The sequence below is a fragment of the Elaeis guineensis genome, chromosome 4 (assembly GCF_000442705.2).
Source record: "Elaeis guineensis isolate ETL-2024a chromosome 4, EG11, whole genome shotgun sequence".
Taxonomy (NCBI): Eukaryota; Viridiplantae; Streptophyta; class Magnoliopsida; order Arecales; family Arecaceae; genus Elaeis; species Elaeis guineensis.
The window spans coordinates 17,494,961-17,519,738 of NC_025996.2; the positions used below are offsets into that span (position 1 = coordinate 17,494,961).

Here is a 24,778-nt window from a genome sequence, read left to right on the forward strand (position 1 = left end):
TCAAAGTCAGGGGTGAAGTCCGGCTCCCTTAGAAGTCCGGACGAAGTTTACCAACAATCGGGGTCGAGGACGGAGCCCGGCTCCGGTAGGAGCCAGACGAAGCCTTTCCGCAGTCGAAGTCGGAGACGAGATCCGGCTCCCGTAAAAGTCCGGACTGAGTCTACCTGCAATCAAAGTCAGGGGTGAAGTCCGGCTCCCTTAGGAGTCCGGACGAAGTTTACTAGCAATCGAGGTCGAGGACGGAGCCCGGCTCCCGTAGGAGTCCGGGCGAAGCCTTTCCGCAGTCGAAGTCGGGGACGAGATCCGGCTCCCGTAGGAGTCCGGGCTGAGTCTACCTGCAATCAGAGTCAAGGGTGAAGTCCGGCTCCCTTAGGAGTCCGGACGAAGTTTACCAGCAATCGGGGTCGAGGACGGAGCCCGGCTCCTGTAGGAGTCCGGGCGAAGCCTTTCCGCAGTCGAAGTCGAGGACGAGATCCGGCTTCCGTAGGAGTCCGGACTGAGTCTACCTGCAATCAGAGTCAGGGGTGAAGTCCGGCTCCCTTAGGAGTCCGGACGAAGTTTACTAGCAATCAGGGTCGCGGACGGAGCCCAGCTCCCGTAGGAGTCCGGGCGAAGCCTTTCCGCAGTTGAAGTCGGGGACGAGATCCGGCTCCCGTAGGAGTCCGGACTAAAATCTAGTAGTTGTAGAAAGCCACCGTTGGGAAAGTTCAGCCGTTGGTGAAGTCCGGGGTAGTTCGGATTGGAGTTGAACATGGCTGGAAGAAGTCCGGAAGGGATTCGGGGAACAGTTGATAGTCGTAGAAAGTCGGCTGGCGGTGGGGCTTAGTGAGCGCTTAGGGCGGTTTAATAGATAATTGGGGGAACTCATGTTGAAGGAGCTCGGGTGATGTAGTGGGAGTTCGTCCGTTGGGGGAATTCAATCAGCACTGTGGGAATCCGGCTGTTGGAGAAGTCCGAAGAGATACCATCTACGGTCGAAAGCCGGCGGAGTCCTGGGAGGGTCAATCCTGTTAAGAACTTCGGTTGAGGATATTTTATACCCAACATAATTTTTTTAGGTGTTTTTGATTCGTAGTCAAGTTGGATAATGTTGAGGCAGAGATAATTTTTTGCTGCTTCCCATGTACCCTTGGCACGGAAGGGAACCTACGTTACACTTGCTCCAAAGATGAACTTGGGGCAACTCCAGGATGATAGACCTGTTAACCTCTGTAACTCCATCTATAAAGTAGCGATTAAGATTTTGATAAACAAAATGAAAATAAACTATTGCATGACTAACAATGTGTTCTTAGCCTAATAAGTCATGCATTCAACCTCGAAAGGAAAATATAAATACCGATTGAGGTGGATATGAAGAAAGCGTACGATAGGGTTAAGCGAAATAAACTCTTTTCCTTTCTTTAACACCTTGGCTTCCATAATAAATTAATGAAATGGATTCATGGCTGCGTCAGCAACCCAATTTTCTCTTTCCGTAGCAATGGTCTTCCTTCTGCCTAGTTTTCATCCAACTTGGGGTTGTGACCAAGATGTCCACCTTTTCCTTTGCAGAAGCCCTGCACGAAGCGGTGATCAGATATGCGTAATATTTCGGTCCGGAAATGTTGGTCCCGTATCTTCCACTTAATATTTGTTGATGACTTGCTCTTAGTCATAAAGGCTACCATGTAGAATGCCATAGCACTCGAAGGATGCAGTGACAACTTATTGCTATCAATAAGGTCACAAGAAGATATGTTCAAAGCTATAAATCAATACAAGAGTTGGTACCCATTCATACTTGGGACTTTAACCCTCGTTTTGTTGAATCGAATGCCGGATTAGATGATTGGAAGTGGAAATACTTTTCTCAGCAAAGTAACCCTCCTTCAATCCCTTCCCCATACATACCAAAGTTTCATGATTGCACTCTTTCTCTCTCTTAAATCAGATTTTTATTTTTCTAGAAAAATCTTCGACGAATTCTATTTTGTCCAAAATACTCTCTCCACAGCTCCCCTCCTGGAATTTTCCCCTGGATAAGCAAGTACATGGCAGGCATAAATTTAATAATACATATTAAACTTAACAATCTTCAGATGTATCATGAAGTGGAGCAAGATAGCTAACCAATGGATCGAGATAACAACACGATCAACACATCCCCCCATGAAGGCGGTATCGAAAAAGAAATCCTAACCCTCGCATATGGTCGATCCTCTTCGGCTAATAACAAGAAACATTCTAGAAGAGGGATGGGGGTAGTCTGGAACGAAGGCGGCGTTGGCCCTGCACGGAAGCTCACAACAAGAAACAGAGAGGAGAAACATGGCGGAGAAGTTGGCACCGGAGAAGCGACACTGCTTCGTCCACAACGGTACATTCTCACCTCCTCCTCCTTCCTGGTTCCGGGGACTTCGAAGCCCCTTTTCGTCTCTTCTCCTATCGGTTGGTTCCGATCTCTTCTCCTTAACTAGATTCTGGATCGAATTCTAGGGCAGAAGGTGTTCGAATGGGATCAAACCCTCGAGGAGGTGAACATCTACATCGATCTCCCCCCGAATGTCCCAACGTAGCTATTCTACTGCAAGATCCAGTCGCGGCACATTGAAGTCGGCATCAGAGGCAACCCCTCTTATCTCAACGTCTGTCCGCGCCCTAATCCCTCGTTTTCCTCTCCCTCGAATCTTTGTTCTATTTGTTGGTGCTGGATTGGTTATTTATTAGCTTCTTTTCTTCTGATTTCTTTGTTTGATTCTCAGCATGATCTCGCCTGCCCTGTAAAGACGGATTCCTCGTTTTGGACGCTTGGTAATGCATCTCGTGAACCCATCTGTGTTGTTGGTCTCTGAAATTTTTTATTTTGATGATAAATTTATATATGTGATGAGCTAGTGCTGGACTTGAGGTAGCTAATCCATGGGACATCGCAAAATGTTTTCTTTTTATAATTTTCTTTTGGGGAGTTGGAGTGATTTGATTGGTAAAGGAGGACTGCTGTTGTAAAGTAATTCGCAGGTATTGGTTTGGATGTTATGGTGATGAGTTCAGTTAACATGCTTTGAAGTGGTGCAGTTTGGTTTATTTGTAGTGACTAACGATCTTGACTATGCTGTCCGATGATTATGTGATCTGAGTCTGGTCAAGTTATCAGCAGATAGTTTAGTTTTTGAAATCCTGCAGGGTTGTTGTCTGATTGCTCTTTACGGAGCATCATCATAGAAAACCTCTTTTCATATATGCGTTTGTTGTTAGGATCTGACGCCTCGAGATTCGGCCTATATTAAACCCACAGCGAGGTTTGCGACGAAAAATGGAGTCTAACGAGATCAAAATCACCTTAAACGGAGCTAGAACGGAGAAGATATATGTTTTGAAGTCGGCACGTAATTCGAAGTGGTGGAAGACGGCCAGCGGTGGGCCGGCGGAGCGGCGGCGGCGTGGCCGCAAGCAGCGGGATGCGGCCCGCCACGCGGCAGCACATGGGCCATGCGCGCAGGGCGCGGCTTAGCGCGGGGCGTGCGGCCCAGGCGGGGGGCGTGCGGCCCGGCCCAGGCGCGTGGCCCGAGCCCAGGCGCCCGGTGCGGGTGCGGCCCAGGCGTCGCGTCTGGGGCCTATACCCCGATCCACCGTGGATCGGACGGTCCACGATCGGATCTATGGACCACATGGGCGTTTCTCATGTATTTCGCGCGGTTCACAGCACTGTTTTGTGGAACGACGCGCGATCGGAGGGCATGGGTAGCCTGCGGTCTTGATCCAATAGCTTGGGAGTTATTTGGTTGATCTTCGGACTCCTAATCGTGATCTAATTGGGTGTTTAGCCTATAAATAGGCCTGATGCTCAACAGAGAAGGGATGGTGATGGTCTTTTGGCTTCGTACGGCCGCGGAAAATTTAGAGAGCACTTGTGAAGGAGAGAGAGAGAGCTGCTGTACACTGGGAGATTAGGAGCAAGGCTTCTGGACAGTGGACAGTGATCGCTTCAGGAGTTCAGGGGGGTCTTCCAAGAGAGAAAGGTTTTGTAAGGAAAACTTTCTGTGAGAGAGAAATTGGATGTACGAGGATTGAGGGTGAGATTTTCTCTTGTAAAATTTTTTTTCATAGTGAAGTTTACATGCCCGATGGAGGCGAGCCCTTTTGTGGCTGATCCACGTATTTTAATTATTTTCTGTTTTATTTTTTCTTTCTTCTCGCTGCATCACGTGGTACTGAAAAGATTCTGGGAGGTGGTGTCCTAATCAGACATGCATCCAACAAGTGGTATCAGAGCGAGGCGATACAAGGACGCAGATTGCAACGGTGGTGAGTAAGAATGAAGATGGAGAAGATAGGATCAATCAAGATGGAGATCAACAAATTTGATGGTAAGAGCAATTTCTCCTTGTGGCAGGTAAGGGTGAAGGACGTGCTCATCCAATGGGGGTTGATCGATACTTTCTTGTGCGAGGAGAAGCCAACCACCATGTAGGTGCGGGATTGAAAATGGCTACAGATGCAGGCCGTGAGTACCATCCGCATGTACCTTGCGGATGATGTGGTGATCCATGTGCTGAACGAGACTTCCCCGATGATGTTGTGGTCGAAGCTCGAGAAATTATACACGACGAAGTCTCTCACCAATGCTCTTTTTCTCTGGAGGCAGTTCTATCAACTGCGGATGGCTGAGGGACAGAGCGTGCAGGAGCATCTAAGCCACTTCCAGAAGATCCTCACCGGCCTCTTCAGCGTTGGTGAGAATGTTAAAGAGAAGACCAGGATGCTGGTTTTGCTAGTGTCGCTTTCCTCTTCGTATGAGTCTTTGATGACTGCTCTTCTAGTGGGGAAGAGCACCATCATGATGGACGAGGTCACCGTGGTGATACTCCTAAACGAGGTTCTTATAAAGGGAGAATCCAGCTTCGAGTTCAGATTGCGGTAGCTCAGCTTTGATGATTTTTGGAGGAGCAGGAGGCGGTAGATGGAGCGACAGGAGATCGCGACGAGGGCGGTCTAAGTCCAGAAGGACTTGAGCAAAATCAGGTGTTACCGGTGTGAGGAGCTGGGGCATCTAGTCAGAGATTGCCCTTAACTCAAAAATCAGACGGTGGCTGCTGTAGCGACGGTCGGTAGCGATTCAGATGGAGATGTCCTGGAGATATCTGACGAGGTATCTATTTCTTTCCAGCAGTGGATATTAGATTCTACATGCACCCATCGTGTATATTGCAGAGAGGAGCAGTTTGATTCTCTGGAGAACAGTAAGGGCACTGTATATCTGCCGGATGGATCGAGCTATGCGATCAAAGGCATCGGGACAGTCAGTTGGAGAACACATGACAGTGCAGTGAGGAGATTGGAGGAGATCCGATACATACCTGATTTCAAGCAAAATTTTATCTCACCGACCAGACTGGATTTGAAAGACTACAGGGCGGTAGCTGGTGGAGGAATCCTGAAGGTGCTTCGCGGTGATAGGATTGTGCTGGAGGGGAGGAAGGAGAGCAGAGGACATTATTATTTGACAGGAAGCCCAATGCGAGGTAGAGCTTCGGGAGTCAGGTGAAGCCCAGAGCGAGGTGGAGCTCCAGATAGAGGTGGATCGGGCACGAGATAGGAGACTTGAGAGGACAAGAGGCGATATCGCAAGGTGAGATTCTTATTGCCGCAGGATGATGCTCCGAGTAAGTCTCAGGTCAGGAGGAGCACAGCATACGACGGAGATGGGATCGAACGGCCTGGCTTGACTCCCATGTTTGCCCATCCATGATCAACAGGCAATTACCCCAGGATATGGGGGCGAGGAGATCCAGAAGCTCTAAAAGTTAGGAGGTGGCCGAATATCGAGTCAAAATGGAGATTGTTAGGATCTGACATCTCGAGATTCGGCCCACATTGAACCCACAGCGAGGTTCGCGATGAAAAACAGAGTCCAACGAGATCAAGATCACCTCAAACGAAGCTTGGACGAAGAAGATATGTGTTTTTGAAGTTAGCACGCAACTCGAGACGGTGGAGGACCGCCGGCGGAGCGGCGGCCGCACGGTCGCAGGCGGTGGGACATCGCCCAGTGTGCGGGCCGACGTGCAGGGTGCGGCCCGGCACTGGGTGCGCGGCCCAGGCGCGGGCCCGCGGCCCGGCCTAGGCACAAGGCACGTGGCCCACACGTGGGTGCGCGGCCCGGCCTAGGCGCACGCGGGGCGTGGCTTGGGCCCAGGTGCCTAGCGCGGGCGCGGCCCAGGCCCGCGCGCGTGGGCCGGCCCAGGTCCAGGCCCACGCACCGTGCTTGGGGCCTGTACCTTGGTCCACCATGGATCGGGCGGTCCACGGTCGGGTCTGTGGACCGTGTGGGCATTTCTCACATGTTTCGCACGGTCTACGGCACTGTTTTGTAGACCGACGCGCGATCGGAGGGCGTGGGTAGCCTGCAGTCTTAATCCAACGGCTTGGGAGTTATTTGGTTGATCTTAGGACTCCTAATCGTGATCTAATCGGGTTTTTAGCCTAAATAGGCCTGATGTTCAACAGAGAAGGGATGGTGGTGGTCTTTTAGCTTCGTACGACCGTGGAAAATCCAGAGAACACCTGTGAAGGAGAGAGAGAGCTGCCGTATGCTGGGAGATCAGGAGCAGAGCTCCTGGACAGCGGATAGCGGTCGCTTCAGGGGTTCAGGGGTCTTCCAAGAAAGAGAGCTTTTGTGAGGAGAATTTTCTGTGAGAGAGAAATTGGGTGTACGAGGATTGAGGGTGAGATCTCCTCTTGTAAATTTTTTTTTTCATAGTGAAGTTTGCATGCCCCGTGGAGGCGAGCCCTTTTATGGCTGATCCATGTATTTTAATTATTTTTTATTTTATTTTTTCTTTCTTCTTGCTACATCGCGTGGTATCGAAAAGGTCCGAGAGGTGGTGTTCTGACCAGATATCCACCCAACATTTGTAACTTGTAAGTGAGAAGCTGAGAGCATAGAGATCTCTTTGGAACGTATGGAGATGGACATGGGAACTAAGCAAGGAACTTAGAGTCTGTTTGGTTGCATGGAAACTACCCGGAGAACTTACCTTTCTTGGAAACTCTAGTTTTCCACTTATTTGTTTATTTAGAATGTTGAATAATGTGGAAATCTTGTCTCTTATCTCTCTAAAAACTTTTACAAGTAGTGTGGAACCGAGGAAAATCAGGTAGACTGTTGCATATGTTTTGTTTCAACATAACAATATTAAGAACATGTTTGCTACCTAATAAATATAACTTTCTTTTATGTTTCTGTTCTCTTCTAGAATGAAGAACAACTTGTTCTTGAGATTTTTTTTATGTCAACATGGTGACTAGGGCTTAGTCCCATAGCAGGCAACTTTTCTTTTAGAATCAACATTGGCATAGGTTTGCAATCCAGTGCATGTATAACCGACTCCTTGTAATCAAGTTTTTGGGTTTCACTTCCCCTCTTTAATTTGTCTAGCAGCTACTTTTTTGAAGAATGTCATTACAAAACTCATATAAATAGTTGAACATGTAACTATTAGAGAATTATTCAAACTGTAGCCATATTTTTTATTTTGTTTTATGCTACATGCTACATGTTTTTGTGGTTGGCAGCATCTACACATATGAAGTTAGAGTTGAAACTTTAATATGCTTTGTAAGGTCAAAGTTGAGAGGTTTAGTTGTATATCTTATCATATATGTGTTTTTTCTAGGTGCCGTATGCATTTTTCTGGCACATAATGCCATTTAAATGCCATATAGCTCCGGCAGTTTCTTTTTGGTCTATAAATTTCTTTGGACCATGAAGTTGGTTGCACTTGATGGGAATATCTTATCTTATACAAGAATAGAAAAAGGGCCTCCGTGTTTGCATAGAAGTCCTTTGTGCACCTTGGCAAAACATTTGAGTTGGACCAATTGGAGCTTCACCAGGGAGACATTGCAGTTCCTGAAAAATTAAGGTACCTGCCTAGTGGTCTACTTCATTTTCCTTGTATTCTTTTCCAGATTGGCCTGCAAGTGGGTTCTAATCAAGTGGAGCTTGATCAAGTTTAGGTTTAATTAAGCTTGGTATAAGATCAATCTTTGAGCCTGAAATTTGAGATCAAGCTTAGCTTGTTTATTAGCTGATTTAGGTTAGTTGGGCCCTATTTCAAATTTAGCAGAATACAAGGATATTTTCATCAGCTTGGTACTCCTAAATTGAGTTGCTTGTAAGCTCCAACTGGGTGGTTTATACTGTCCATGGCAAAGTGTTCAGGATGCAACTCCGTCTGCATTTGACTCACTTGCTTGAAGCCACTGTGGAGGGCTCGAAGGAAAATTCCAAACTGTTCTCATGGGTGTGATAATGCTTTACACTGACATCAAAATCTTTGTGTGGTATCTTGGATAATACATGTCGAGTCTTCAAATCTTCCTGGGGGCCAAGGGCCTCATGACCATGTCATTTCATGGTCCTTCATCGAGAACTTTCTGGAAATCATGATTGGAGACTGTAGACAGAGGAAGTTCAGTGGAAAGATGAGCTTCTACTGAGGTTCGTCTTCCTTAGACCTTTGAGCATATGTTTATGGAGGGAAGAAGAGGACTTGGAGTAGATAGCAAGCCGTGTGAGAGATGACAAGGCTTGATGGTGGTGATTGGTTGGCTGGAAGAGTAGAGACCAGATAAAAAGTAGAGGAGGTGAGAGTACAGAGGGATAGGACTTGGGAGACAAATTAGCTGGTTGGTGGGTGAATCAACAAGAGAGGACTAGAGGCATAGGGAACTAGAGAAAAAAAATGGTAAGAGGATAGATTTAGGGGTTGAGTTGATGACACAGATGGGTGAATCTGTGGGGGCTGATAAGTTTCAGCTTTTTCACTGTCAGTTTGTTGGATTTATTTTCAGCTACATATATATATTCATATGCCTATTGTACATTCTACCTCCAAATTTGAGTCTTACCTACTTAAGCCTGATCTAGCTTATATTTGACCTCACCATGAGCTGAGCTTGTGCTACTCAGATTAATTGAATCCCTACCTGCACGAAATCTCGACATTGCTGTGTCACAAAGGGTATGAAGATGGATTATTTGTAGTATATCTTACCATGATTGGCTCTGTTATTTGGGGATCTCTGCTGTTGACCATGATCTATACAACCAAAATGCTTGGAAACCAAATGACAAGCATTGGTGTTCTCCCACCCAATGCATCATATGGGTGAGAAATGGATGGTACAAGTTGTGCGAGTGTGCTAAATTACATGATATAAGTGACAGAAAGATTATGAGGAATGTGAAAATACATGTATGTGTATCTTCTTTTTGATAAGTTTCTTCAAGAAAAATTTCCAGAATGCTTCAGTTATAACCACTTGTTATGCTAAGGTTTATGAAATGCAGTGGTGGCACTAGAGAAATATCCCGTTCTTCAGTTCTCAACATGACATTGATTTTGCCCCATGAAAAGGAGTATGAAGTCAACATTGTATAATTTTAAGTTGCTGACCCCTTCCTTTTCTCTTTAGATGGTCTCCTGCTGTTCATTAGATAGAATTATCAGATTTCTCTTACTCCTAGTAGTACATCATTTTTCTGTCCCCTCAACTTTCTTACTATTGCCATTGCTATTGCTCTTGATTTTGTTTACTACAGAGGATAGGACAATGCATGTGACACTGCAAAAGAGAGACAAAGGGCACACATGGTCTTCTCCAATACTTGGTCAGGGTCTCCTGGATCCTTATTCAGCGGATTTTGAACAGAAGCGCCTTATGCTGCAGAGGTTCCAAGAAGAAGTAAGGCCTGACTTCTGTACTTATCATCTACCGGAGGTACTTACCTTCTAGTGGGGGTACCTAGGTTTGATGCTGAATTTGTTATTATTTTATTGATTCTCTGCATATGAATATCATCTTGCATGCTTATGTTTTCAGAGGTTTTGTTTATTTTTGAATAATTGATTTTTTTTTTCTGCAGCATAATTTTTTGGTTCCTGAGCATTGAGCTTTCTAAAGAGATTTTTTGTTCATTTGAGTTTACATCAAATGGACCAGAGATGATACCATTTTAAGATAGCCTTTTGCACGAGCATTAAATCCTTTTGTATTGATCATATGTTACTAGTACAAAAGGAAAGCATCATTGCATCTTTTCCCCATGTATCATTTACGTTGTGTCAGGATGTTGGATATGCATATATATACCTACATGCATGCGTAATTACATCCATACATTTATTTATTTATCTCTTTCAGGAATCCATGTATGCACGCTGAGTATACATATTGAGATTTACATGGACTCTTATCTTCTTTTCTTAAGTGTGTATTAAATTTGGAAAGTATTACAAGGAATCCTATGATTCATGATCTATCCGAATTTCTACGTCCCATAATTTAATTATATATTCAAACATGGGAGACAGTTTCATGTCTTTTTTCCTTTTGATTGGCATGATTAGAATTTCCTCCTTATTATGCTAGATTAGTTCACATGCATTAGCTTGTATTTACAATTTCTTTCATTAATTGGAAATTAAATATATGTGGAGAAAGCAAAAGTTTGACAAAAAAGAGATCTACTCAAGTGTATCTGAGAACTACATTGACAACAATAAGAGAAAAAAATGGCTAAGGGGCCCATGCAGATTAAAAAAAAAAATAAAGAATTTATTTGACAGAAGTTGTAAGACTAATTTGCATGTCTTTCTTACACAATTCCCTTATATTCTTAAAAAATTGATGCCATAGTTAGTATTTTTCAAGCTAGTGTGTCAGTACGCCATGGTGTCTTCCAGTTTGAATCATCCTGTTTATGAAGCTTATAATTCATTGGGCCCTTCTGTATTTGGTCTTGTATAAACATGTTGTGTTGCTAGATTATTATTCATTTATCTATTAACTGCCTGGAAAACTCTGCCATGGTGCTGGTTGTTCTTGGCTGAGTACCATGAATCTCATAACTGTTGTGAAATTTTTTCTTTTTATTTTTTTTCCTAAGAACAGCCATCAAATTTCAGTTTTATTTTTCTGTTTTCCAGTGAAGTTCATGTTTGAACCAAATCATATGCCGGTCCTTGATTGTTGTCTGTTTCATAACCAGATTGTCAAAGCACCCTCAGAAGTCCATCCTGATTTTCCTTGAAAACCTCATGTTTACTTCATGGCTGAATATTACTCGCTGACAAATATAATCCTCCTCTACTTGCATGGATATAATGAGGTACACAGGCAACATGATTTAGTGGGATCAAACTTTATGTATTACTGACAAGCAACCTGCGCTATGCAGCGGATTCTATTTAAAATGATGTTAAAAAAATAATAAAATAGAACAGTAATAGAAAATTAATATTTTTTTTTGGAACACATGATTTATTTTTCAAAAAATTATCTTCATCATATTTCTATTTTCTAGAAACATATAATCATTCAATGCAAATTGGTACTTAACAGTGGCATGTCAAATAGTCACATACATTGTGCATAAGACATTAAATATCATCCCTATCTAAAACTTCATCTTTGATTTTAAAAGTCTATTTTAAATTAGCATGAAGGCAATAATAAATTTTTTAAACTATCAAATAACAGTAAAAAATAATCTGAAAAAATAATATATTTTAATAAATTTTATTAAGAGAGAGAGTTACCTCGACTGCTCTAAGGCTCTAAGCCTCCTATTCGATTGAGATGGATCTAAACTTTCTTATTCATCTACTCCAAGTCTTCCATCTGATTGAGACTCCTGCAAATGAGAAAAGTAAATAAAAAATGAGGAAAAAAACATATGAAAAATCAATGAAAACAAAAGAAAGATGGAAAAATTAAAAGGCAAATATCTTTTTTCGCATTGATTTAAAATTCATTTTACTACAAACTAAAAGCTATAAAAATAGTAACGTATTCTTAAAACATAATAAAAATTAATAATAAAAAAAATGACCAGTCTTACCTGCTTAGTGTGATCGGTAATTTTCTTATGTTGTATGGGACCTCAAGTTCATATATTGATTTAAGCAATCTTAGTTTCTTGATTATTTCTTTTGAATTTCTTTCCTGATAAAATTTCAACAATGTCCATTTATGCAATTATAATTAAAAAAATAAATATTTATAAAAAAAATTTAAATAATTAATTAAAAATAAATCTTAAATATATTTTAAAATATTTATAGAATGGATGCACATAGTTAGGCTATGAAACTAGATCACTAAAAATATCTTACTCAAAATTTTAAAATTTGATATTTTTTTCTTAAACTTGCCTAACATCATACACATCATGTCTTTTTAGAATAATATTTTTATTTTGACCTAAAAATTCATGTAAATTGATTTAAAAAGCTAAATATAATCGGAGGAAAAGAACCATCTAAATGATAAAATACTCTATAGTTAAATGATATGAGCAAACATAACTAAATCAAAAGAATTATATAAAAATATAAAAAAAAATCACTCATTTAACTTACTCCAATAATAAATAATATATTAAAATAAAATTTAATAAAATAAAAAAAAATCTTATAATTTTTTTGTTTATTAATAAACTAATATGGAGCAAAATATAATGAATATCTTTTTAAAGATATCTACTCAATTGATGGATTCAAAACTACAAAATCATCCAAAATAAGACAGCTATAATCCACTTCCTTTTGTAACAAAAAAAACATATCTATACGGTAAATATTATTTTCATTGCTAAAAAGTCTATTGAGATAATAGAAAAATCTATAATTTTTAAATTAAATTTATACTAATATTTTTTTAATCATCATTTAATTATCTTCAAGTTGTCCAATCTTGCAATCAAATTAACATCAAGATAATAATAAAATTTTAAATTACCAAATAATAGTAAAAAATAATCTATAAAAAATAATAGATTTCAATAAATTTTATTGAGAAGGGGAGAGAGAGTTTCGTCGTCTACTTCACGCCTCCCATCCGATTGAGATGGATTTAAACTTTTCTATTTAGCCACTCCGAGCCTCCCATCTGATTGACGATTGAGACTCCTGCAAAGAAAAAAAATAAAGAAAAAATATAAAAAAAATATAAAAAAAATCAACGAATACAAAAAAAAGGTGGAAAAAGTAAAAGGCAAGACCTTTTCCCGTATAGATTTAAAATTCATTTGTTCTATGAACCCAAAGCTATAAAAATAGTAATATATGCTTAAAATATAATAAAAAACTAATAACAGAAAAATGATAATGAGATTTATAATCTTGCTTGTTAACTGTAGTCAATAACTTTGTTATATTGTATTGAACCTCAAGTTCGTATATTGATTTAAGCAATCCTAGTTTTTTGATAATTTCTTTCAAATCTTTTTCTTGACGAAATTTTAATAATATCCATTTATGAAATTATAATTAAGCGAAAAATTAAATATTTTTTTAAAAAAATTAAAAAAATTAATTAAAAATAAATCTTAAATATATTTCAAAATATTTATAGGATAGATGCCTATAGTTAGGACTACGAAGATAGAATCATCAAAAATATCTTGCAAAAATTTTAAAATTTGCTATATTTTTTTTCTTAAATCTGCCTAACATCATACATATTATGTCTCTTTAGAATAATATTTTTATCTTCATCTAAAAATTCATTTAAATTGACATAAAAAGTTAAATATAATAGGAGAAAAAGAATCATCTGAATGTTCAAATACTCCACAGTTAAGTGATGTGAGCAAACATAACTAAATCAAAATTGCATAAAAATATGAAAAAGAAAATCACTCGATTAACTTACTCCAATAATAGATAATATAATAAAATAAATTTTTAGAATAAAAATTAAAAATCTTATAATTTTTTTGTTTATCAATAAACTAATATGAAGCAAAATAGATTGAATATCTTCTTAAAAATATCCACTTAATAGATGGATCCGAAACTATAAAATCATCCATAAAAAATAGACAGCTATAACTCACTTTTTTTTGTAATAAAAAATATATCCATACAATAAATATTATTTTTCATTATTAGAAAGTCCATTGAGATAGTAGGAAAATTTATAATTTTTAAATTAAATTTATACTAATAATTTTTTTCATCATTTAATTACCTTCAAACTATCTAATCTTGAAATCAAATTAATATCAGGATAATAATAAATTTTGAATTACCATCAAGGCAATAATAAACCAAAGCTTTGTTAAGATACCTTTCGTATAAGCAAATGATAGTTCTCCATAAAGTGCAAAATATAACATACATATGGAAAGTAATCTGAAAATATTTTAGAACCTAAAATTCAAAAGTTATCACAATCAAATTCATAAAAGTAAATATTACCTCCAGCACCTGTTGATTTTATCAACAGAGTTGTTGAGGAACATTCTTTTCAGTTTCAAGATTTATTGATAAAGCTCTTGGATCATGAAAACTCCATAGTAGAATGGAAATTATTTATTTATGACAAAATAATAGAAAGCACATAATGATTTGAAATATTATAATAATGTCAAAAATATTTTGTACATAATCACATTCAATCCGTTATTTTGCAAACTCAACATAATTATCATGATGTATATAAGAAGACAAACAATGACTTATGTCATTCAATACACATCTTATGATGAAGATGTGGTGTCTTTTCTTCGCAATACGTGGCGCTAGAGGGCTTCTGGACTCTCCCATCTATGCCTTATAACCCAAAAAAAAAAAAACTTTACAGAACTCTGTAAATTGAAAATTTTGTAACCAAAGAAGAATCCTTTTGATAGAAAAACCCCAAACCCTATCAAATATTATGCTTCTACCAAGATTAAGCTCTTCAAACCTCAAGGGACGAAATCACACCACCACAGCTTGCACAAAATCCCTTATGAGAAAACCCCAATCGGCACCTAAGAAACCCCTCCGATCTCCCTCAGGTGCTCTCCTTCCCACAAATCTCCAAAAAAGAGAAAAAATGAAAAGAAAATTAAGTGAAAGAAAAAAAATGATCACACTGTGTGGGAAAAGGTCTCACCTTATGTCAAGAAAACCTCACCTCGGATAACCAAGCCCTAGTGAAGGACTTTATAGTAATTTCGATTTCACTATTAGATAAATATATGTAAATAAAATCTAGCTCCTCGGGCATGAAAATCCTTGGAAGTTTTTCATTTGCGACCTCCACAACCCTCGGCTGCGAACCAAGGCAACCCTTGGCCTCGAACCAAGACTCCGCCACCGTCGATTTCAATTGGTCGTCGGAGGAATCATCATAATTCGATCAATTTTTCAATCCATTTTTTGCTCACTGGGTGGTGAGAAAGACCATTGATTTTTTTTCTTCAATTCTTTCTTCTGTTCAGATTTACCATATTTTGCTTACAATAAGTGGAAACCCTATTTTTATTGGATGATTTTTTCGATTTTCTTTTTTTCTTTGAATTTTCTGAATATGACTACAAATTTTGTTCAAATATTAGGTATTGCAAAAAATGAAAAAAAAAAGTCCAGGAATAGGCATTTGGTTTTGTTTAACATAAGGGTTGTAATGTCATACTATTGTATTTTTATTTAAATGCAGCTGCTTGCTCACTTTTATCCTCTCCAACACCCACCACCCCACTAAAAAAGAGAGAGGAGGCAGTAGCACCTCTGCCAGCAAAGTGGAGGACCACTGAACAATAGCCGTGGAATTACTTAGACTTCTAAGAAGAGCCCCTTGTGCAGTCCGCTCCTATCTATGGTGTTAAGGAATACATCCATAGTTTTTTTTCCAGTCCAAAAATATGGTACATTTATCCTTAATTTTCTTTGATACTCTTGAATATAACAGATCTATTCAAAATAAAATCATCTATTTTACTTGTAAATTAACATGGACTAAGCTTAGTCCTCAAGATTCCCAACTGGATGGGAGGCTTGAAGCGGCCAAATAGGGAAGCTAAGATGATGGCTGGGGTTTTGCATTGGGTTTTTTCCTGTCCTCAAGAGTGCCAACCAGGTGGGAGGCTTGGAGCGGCTGAATAGGGAAGCCAAGACGATGGTTGGGGTTTTGTGTTTGTTTTTTTCTTTCCTTCCTCAAGGGTCCCACGTCCTCAAGAGTCCCAACCGGGTGGGAGGCTCGGAGCGGCCGAATAGGGAAGCTAAGACGATGGCCGAGGTTTTATGTTTATTTTTTTTTCTTTTTTCCATCCTCAAGAATCCCAATGGGGTGGGAGGCTTGGAGTGGCCAAATAGGGATGCCAAGACGATGGCTAGGGTTTTGTGTTGTTGTTGTTTTTTTTTTTCTTTTTTTTCTTTTCATTTCCTTCTCTGTTTCTGAGATCTATGGCAAGGAGAGCACCTGAGGGAGATTAGAGGAGAAGGCCGACGTCGGTGACGATGGGAGGAAGGCGACGGTGGAGATTGGTGGGAGGTGATGGTGAGAAGAGCAAGGAGGAGATCAGTATCTCTCTCAAAGATCTAAAGGAAGGAAAGCACTTAAGTGAGATTGGAGCAGGAAGCCCGACGCCGGTGGCGACAGGGAGGAAGGCGACGACAGAGATTGATGGGAGATGGCAGCGAGGAGAGCGGGCAGAAGGAGGGTATCTGCAAGATCTGAAAGGTTCGAGAGGGCTCGAAGGGGTTTGAAGAAAGAAATGGAGGGGGGAGGGGGAAAAAAGCCATCGGGGGAGTCCCTGAGCTTGACACTTTGTCATGGACTTCGCCTATGTACAAGATTGTGTCAGAGGCCATTGCCAAACAAAAATGCAAGGAAAAAGGCCCTGACAACGTGGTGCATGGGGGAGGCCACTGGTTTGCCCTATAATGTATTGTATAGATTTGTAAATTAGTCATAGCTCATATAACTTGCTGAAGAAAGCTCCTCTTCTACATCTATAAATATAGTGACTTCCATACATGACATGATTATGCCAAGATAAACTTTTAACTATTTGTTAAGAACACTAATTTGGAGCTTTTAATATTGATAACAGTTCCAAAATTGGATGCTCAAATTTCTACTTCTGGCACGTGTGATCTCATGTCCTGTTTGTTACCTTGTGAGCACCTAGCGCATGGAAAGCTTTTCTATGTCGTACCAACAAACACGATAGACAATTTATGCAATAAAAGAATAAGGCTCTCACTATCATCCATGCGTTGGCATTAAGACCGTAAGATCTAGACAGAAAACATGTACAGCTTGGAGAAGCAGAACCAAGATTTATCTTTAAGGTGCCAAAGATATTTACTGTAAAAAATGAGAGGTAGCCAACATTTGTTTGACATCAACAAGATGCATTTTTGGAAAATTGACGAATTTCACTTATATGATGAGAAAAATATAAAGATATTCTTTTAAGATGTGTTTCAGATAAACAAGTTTAGTGATTAAATTGACTATAATGTTTTCCTTCCATCCTCTAAAGCAATTTTCTACTTTATCCATTCTATATACTGTTAAACAAATTTTCTTTGTTAAAAAATTAAAACAAATATTAAGAGTATAGAAATGCCTCCTTTTGAAACAACATTTTCTAGGCTTGATGATAAAGGTTTGATGCTAAGATTGGAAATTCTTTTCCTTGTAACGACAATTTTTTTTTGATAAACTTTTAACAACTTTTTTTGGTACATGTTTCATCTTCAAAAAGATGCACATCAACTTTCTTGTCAATTCCTTATTCTTATCTCCACTTCTATTGATGGAAGCTTATTCCTTTTCTTGTTCTGGTTTGCAGAATCCAGGATTTGATTTCTCTCAGGCACAGTTTACAGGAACCTGCCCTGACCCTAGGACCTTCATGGGAGGGATACGTTCTGATTGAGAAGGCTGGACTTGTCAGCATGAGCTTGGGATCCTCAACCTCTCTGATAAATGTTATGAGATTGTTGGCCACATCTATGTTCATGGTTTCCTTTGTGGCTTCTGATTTGAAGAATCAACTGAGCTACTTGTTAAATTCAATCTAGTGGAGACAAGCATCGTGACTTTTTGGAGTAAAATTTGTTAGAGATGATCACATACTAATGGGCTAATATTCTGAAGATTTTGCATTGTAGAAAAATTTTAGATGAGTAAGTAAGAACTTTAGGCACTTCCACATTCTTGCAGCTTGACGATATTCAAATAAAAAAAATGAGGTTCATCGGTCCATTTGAATGTTTAGCATCTGTTTGGTTTGTGAACTTCTACGGCTTGGTTCGCATCTATGTAAAGGTTACTTTCTAGAGTTCGGTTCATCGTGATTATTAGTACACTGGTGGTTCTATCCTCCAAGAAGTAGCCCAAATGTTTTATTGCAACTTGCTGGCAAACCAAATGCAAATTGAATAGCTGCAGTTAAGGATTTTTGTGTTTATATTCAAGTGCAATTTAAGTTAACGTATCCTAGGTTTTTTAAATATTATAATAATCTGTGCTACTCCAGTCATGACTGTTTCCGTCGCTCAAATCCCACGACGAGGGTTAAGTTGACTCATTTGTTTTGAATTCCAGATATGGAGTGGCTGATCCTCTGTACTATGGTCCTTTGACCTTCACATAAAAACAGGTTGAACTTCTTATCCGTAGATTCCTTGCGTCCACGTTAAAGTAGGTTGAACTTTCGCCTTGGGCTACTCCACATTCATTTGAGAGCAGATTGAACTCTCGCTCCTTGGACAGAACTAGAGCTATATCCATTGATAATTGGAAGATCATCATGTCAAAAAAGGACTTTCGATCATAGAATCCTAGAAGAGGATTGTCAGACCAAAGCTTCATCAGATTGTATAATAGAATGCAACCAGTGCCTGGTATTAGAGTCGAGTAGTGTCAAATGTATGGAAGAAGAGGAAGCAACTGAAGTTTTTTGTTTTTGGTAGAATGGAGAGCAACCTGCTTCATTAATATAAGGATAGAGAAACAATTACAAGTCTTTTACTGCAGACATGAACCACTGAAGATACAAAGTTACTAACATACAGTAGCTAGAGGTACTATGGTTCACAAGTTTGAATCATAATTATGCGGCAACTGAAGTTATCTTCATGCTGTTATGAAAGAAAGCGAGAGTGTTCATTGCCAGAAAAGCTTCTTTTAGGTAGTCTTTTAGTTTTAGCAGCAAAAAATATCTCCATGTGGCCTCTTGCATCAATGATAAGTGGCTAATTATATTTGGGTAATCATATGATCTGGTCATAAATTTTAACCCAAACCCCGGTTATCTGATTAACCAATTTCTTAACTGATCGACCTGTTTGGTAATAATTGGTGATGAGTTAATTAATTTGATCTAAACATTTTCTACATACGCAAAACTTTTAAGAAGAAAGATTTCGATCAGATAATACATATCCTAATTTTCAATCTTTCAACTAAATCTGTTAATACAATTATTTCAGCGTGCTACAAACATAGATACCTTAGCAAGCCTGATTCAAATTGACCTTTGGCTGTTCACCAAGTACCTATCAAGCCTAGTATATTGAGCTTGGCTCCTCTTTTGGACTAGCTTAGGTTTTGGTCACACCAGAATCCTCTCAATATTTTGCTTGAAGCCCATATCCGGTTGACCTATGTCTGATATGCGAGGAAGGGACAGCAAAACCCAGCCGAATGAACCGTGACAAGATGGACTACCAAGAATTGGCCCGCCAACAATCTAAAATCTGGCCCTCTCAGAGACCAACTGAAACGTTGGTACGATTAATCTTACATATGGGCATAGATTACCTTTTACTAATGATCTATTCAGGACAGGGGAATCCACTCAATGATGTCAACGTTGTAGCCCACCTTTTCTCTCTACACAGAGTGATGAGACTTGAGAAAGCCGCCAGAATAATAACCAATCATTCATGCCACCCTTATCTCAAATCCAACCGCCCAGACAGAGAAAAGGGCGCAAAGGGAAATGACTGCAAACAATAACACCTTGGCAACCCTACCTGGACTTCGATTTGTGGCTTCCAATCCTTGCAACCTAACTCTTATCGTAGGCATTGACATGATTGAAGACAAGGGAGTTGGCACTTACGAGAGAAAAGAACCATGACAATGACACCAAATAGAGAAGACAACAAACAAAGCCCCCATCAATCTAGTTGAAAAAATCATGCTCTGAGAAGCACGAAAAAAGAAAAGTAATGAAAGAGACATTAGTGATGTTCTACCAAAAAAAGAGAAACTAGTGATTGTTGTACTGATGGTTAGAGTTGACCTGAGTTAATATAACATGAGAGAGAGGGAGAGAGAGAGAGAGATAGAGAGAGGTCATCCATGCAATGAATCTTACAGGCTAGTGGAGCCACCTCTCCTCTAAGCTCTACTAGGGTTAATTATTGTAGTAGCAGCGGTGGTCCAAAGAGGGCTCAAAAGGAGATCAGAATGATATCGAGGATGATCACTTGATGAAGGAGAGAAGAATCTTCATTGAGAGGGAGAGGACAAAAACAAGGGTGGGTCCTCACTATCTTGCAGCTTTTGAGACGCACCCCTAGGGGGCTTTGCTACGTAAAGATATGTGGAGAGGGAGGGAAGCGGTGGTTCTACGCGAGCTCATGACATCAACATCAGAAAATTTGAGTGCGTGGAGAGAATATGAGCAAAGGATTGTGGTTGGCAAAGCATCTAAAAAGAGAGAGGGGGGCCATAAAGGTCGAGTGATCACAACCCCATGCCTTTGTTTCACACGCAGAAGGATGGCTCTTTTTTTCTTCTATTATCTAATTCAATCTATTCACTTTTCATTAGGCCTTTCACACTACGTAACATGATGTGCTCTTGGATTGGCCTTTGAAGAGATAGAGAGAAGAAGACAAGTGGCCTTTCACACCACGTAACATGATGTGCTCTTGGATTGGCCTTTGAAGAGATCGAGAGAAGAAGACAAGTGGATGTGTGTGTCCATTGGAGCTGGTCGGCGGTCTGCGTTGTGAGTGCTATCCGAGCAGTGCTGGTCCCAAAGCCTTTTTCATTTCAAATGTTGTTCCTGTGAGCTTGTCGTGATGCCGGAAACAAGTCGGCCGGTGACTCTGGATCTTGCCTGCGGGTGCATCCAACCATTCAAGTTTGTGAAATGATGTGATGAGTAGAGGTCACTAATAATTTGTGATCATGTGTGAAAGGGGTGGAGGTGAGAGAATGGATTGGTAACTTGTCACAATGGACAACCACATGAAGGATACCAACCTTGTGCCATCATTATAAGTGCAAAAGTTTCAATTTATCAGTAGGCTTAAGATGTTCTTAACCCCAGAAAACACGAGAGAAGGGAAGAAAAGCACGTGGATTCTGATTTTAGGTTCAAATTAAGAAGTTAATATGATATAATTCCAACTTTATTTATAATAAAAGTTGCTCTCCTAATTATATGTTGGATTATTTAGGCATTCTTGACCTTATAATATCAATGATGGTAGCCCACTCTTATTGAATGTATATATTATCCAACAGTGGTGGATCCAAAAATTTTGCTTTGTCAGATCAATAAAATAAAAAAAATAGAGGAGCTGTAGGGGAGAAAGAAGAAAAATAATAATAATATTAATATATTATTTTTTAAAAAAATATAATCTATATATAAAAAGACAGTGTGTAATACCTTAAATATTTTTTATAATAAAATAGTATAAAGAAGCACCGTAGCAAAATCCAAGATATTATTAAATGTTAAAATTATAATGGCTAACCAAAATTTATTCTAATAATATATATTTGATATGAGTGAATAAAAGAGAAGACAGAAAAAACTAAAAGAATATTACAAAAAAAAAGAAGCTAAAAGAGACATACCTAATTTAGATTGAGAAGAGAGACAAGAAGAACATACGGTTATTTATTGTATTTGAATTGATTAGGATATAAAAAATAAAAATAAATTGATATCGGGTTTAAATATAAGAGATGGATGGATAGGGATCATGGGGTTGGAGTGGGGCATTAAAAAATAAATAGAAAAGTAATGAATAAAAATAAAATAAAGAATGAGAGAGAAGGAGAGAGAGGATAAAGAGGCGTGGTGAGAAAGGTAGAGAGAGGTGAACTATGTGAGTGTGTCTAATATTGTAGGGTCAATTTTAGCTTTTTTCACTAGTCAATATGACTTTTCCTATTAGCATACACACATGAGGTCAATTTTTTTTTGCAGGGTCATAGACCTCATATTTTCTCAAATGCATCCACCACCATCATCGAAGCCTCTTAGAGTAGAGCCATTATTTGATGGGGCAAATAGACTTGTATGCATTACGCATGGAAACATTACTATGTGACACCACTATGTTGCTCGGTTTCTAACTTGACATCTAAGCAGAACATCCATGCTGCATGCTGCAGTAATAACTTTCATTAGGACACACAAGTTGATCATAATAAAATAAAAAAGATATACAAATTAAAAAATAAAAATACTATCAAGCAAGATGAAAATGTTGAGCAAAGAGTCAAGGATGTCTGATAAGAATCCAAGAGCTAGCCATGAAATTTTGCTAAAACTACTACCATCAATCATCCATCAGATTGCCGCTCGGTTTAGTGGATTGATGTGGCAGTTGGAAAGTGGTGCCGTATACGAGTGTTAGCCTGGCTTTGCCTATTGCTTAGCTAATCACCAACTTCCATATCCAACCAACAAAGTAGATGATGATTTGGACAAATGATGTCTAGCTTTTTCTTATTTTGCCCATTCACAAATATAAGATATAGCACTTGAATTAACATTATATATTATATAATTATAGTTATAATAAGAATGAAAAGGTGAATAAATCAACAGCTCAATAAAACATTTTTAAGTCAAGCCATGCATGTCTTTGGTCACTTTTTAGATTTATACATGATTAATAACCACGTGAATACAAAATCCTAGTCTCCCTCAGCCATCCTTTGGAGGTGGTGGTTTAGGCACCCAATGCAACTTTAGCTTTTTCAAGTAGTAAAAGGCTGCACTTAAAGTTGGAGTAATTAGAGATTTACCCACCTTACCAAGTGAATTGAGGCAAATAGCAAAGCCCTGCTAAAGACTGTCTCGTTGTCTGGGTGAACCCATAATACATCAACCTCGTAGTTGGAACCCAATCCCACGCCCCTAGGGGAGGCTTCCCAGTGATGAAAGCCTGCTCACTCTCTCTCCTTTCGATAATGAAAAGTTGTGTATCATTAACACTTTTCCAAGGGAGAACCCTCCTAGGGACGGCCTCCATAAAAGGTGAGGCCTACCTTCAGAGCTTTAAGTCCATTGCATCCAAAGTATTAGTCCCTGAGATCCTTCGTTGGCATCTGGAGGAACGTTAGATGCTGGTCCAGTATTGGTCTTACGCACATGCCCATCTTTGCCTCATGGTTCTTCCTTTAAGAATCTCCTTTTATTAGGTTGAGCCTATTAAAGGCAAGCATGCACAACATCTCGCAACTGTGAGGACAAGTTGAGTGGCAGGAGGTGATGGAGACAATGCGCTTTTCATTCCACTCAATGATTCCTTGTTACAAGGTATTTTCGAATTTTTTGAGCATCTTTGATGATCAACCAACTTGGCATATGCAATGAAGGTCTGAGAAGATTGCAGAAGAATTTTTTCTGCTAATGTTTTTTTAAAGGCTTAAGGAAGAGGAGAAGAAGAGCTAAGATAATATTGTTAATTATTACATTTCGTCAGGAAATATAGTCTCTAATAAAATGAACAGCAAATGATGTTCCATTATTCTAGATTTAAAAATATATTCAATCATAAGGTTCAATAGTTATGTGTTCTCAGGGAAAAAGCTAGCTTTTGAGTACACAAGAAGCTTTGCTCCCACTTGATTTGTGAGGTTGATGTACGCTCTTCTTTGTTGAAGAATAATCACGCACTACTGTTGTGGATAGAGATAGCTAATTCCATTTGCCTCCTCAAACATTTTGGAGTTCTTTAAGACCTATCATATGGCTAGTTTTTTTTTTTTTTTTTTTTGGTAGAACATCATATTAAAAAAAAAAAAAAAAGGACACGGATGGTTTTTGAGTTCATAGCGTATTGAAAACAACGATATTAATTAAAAAGCAACAATCTGGTGAAGGGTTCTGCCTCCACAGAGTAAATTTCATAGAGGTTTTTGTCACCAAACAGTTAAAGAAATGGACAAAAGAATTTCTTACATAACTCCAAAAACATCCATTGACAACTTTTGCGAAATCATATAAGTAAAACTTTGGATTTTGTTTTTTAAATTGATAGACCAATATTTTTGAAAAAAAATGATGGGAGAGCTGGGTCTACCTCATGATGTAAGACCAAATCAGCTGTACTTGAGAGAATTCACTTTGCATGACCAATAATACTTTGCTCGTTAAGCATTTTTCTTCAAATTTGCATTGATGGCGAAGACCATATGAACTCTTATGAGTGATGCTCATGCATAATGTTGTAAGTTATAATCAAGGGGAAAGCGACTGGAAGCATTGGTGAACAAGGAAATCACTAATAAATGCACTTAGAGCAAGTATCATTTGGATGCAAAAACATTAGATTAAAAGATTCTACGTAGCAGATTAATTTACGTATATTTGGCCACAATTATCATGAACACAGGGTCATATAGTAAGTGGTTACACGTAATTTTGCAAAAGGCCTCCCATACTTTAGCTTTATTCGCATGGAGCTCATTTAATTAAATGACTCTTTTTGCTGATTGGAATACGTTGGACGTGCTCAACGCGCTGCAAGAACACTCTTTGGTCCTTCCCTTATCCTGATCGTAGAAGCTTATCATATAATGTTCTCAGGCCGGTATCCGAGTACCAGCTCTAGTCTGTTGTTTAGGTACAAGCGATAATTATGGTGGAGCATTAGAAATAATTTATTTAAAATTTTTTACATGTATATTTTTTTAAATATTTAAATTTATATAAATATTTTTTTTTCAAATTAATATT

The 24,778-nt window shown here is 38.9% G+C and overlaps 1 pseudogene; it reads left to right on the top strand.

The window, feature by feature from the left end:
• The first annotated feature begins 1,498 nt into the window (after window positions 1-1,498).
• Window positions 1,499-18,037, top strand: LOC105043624 (uncharacterized; annotated as a pseudogene).
• Window positions 18,038-24,778: the final 6,741 nt, after the last annotated feature.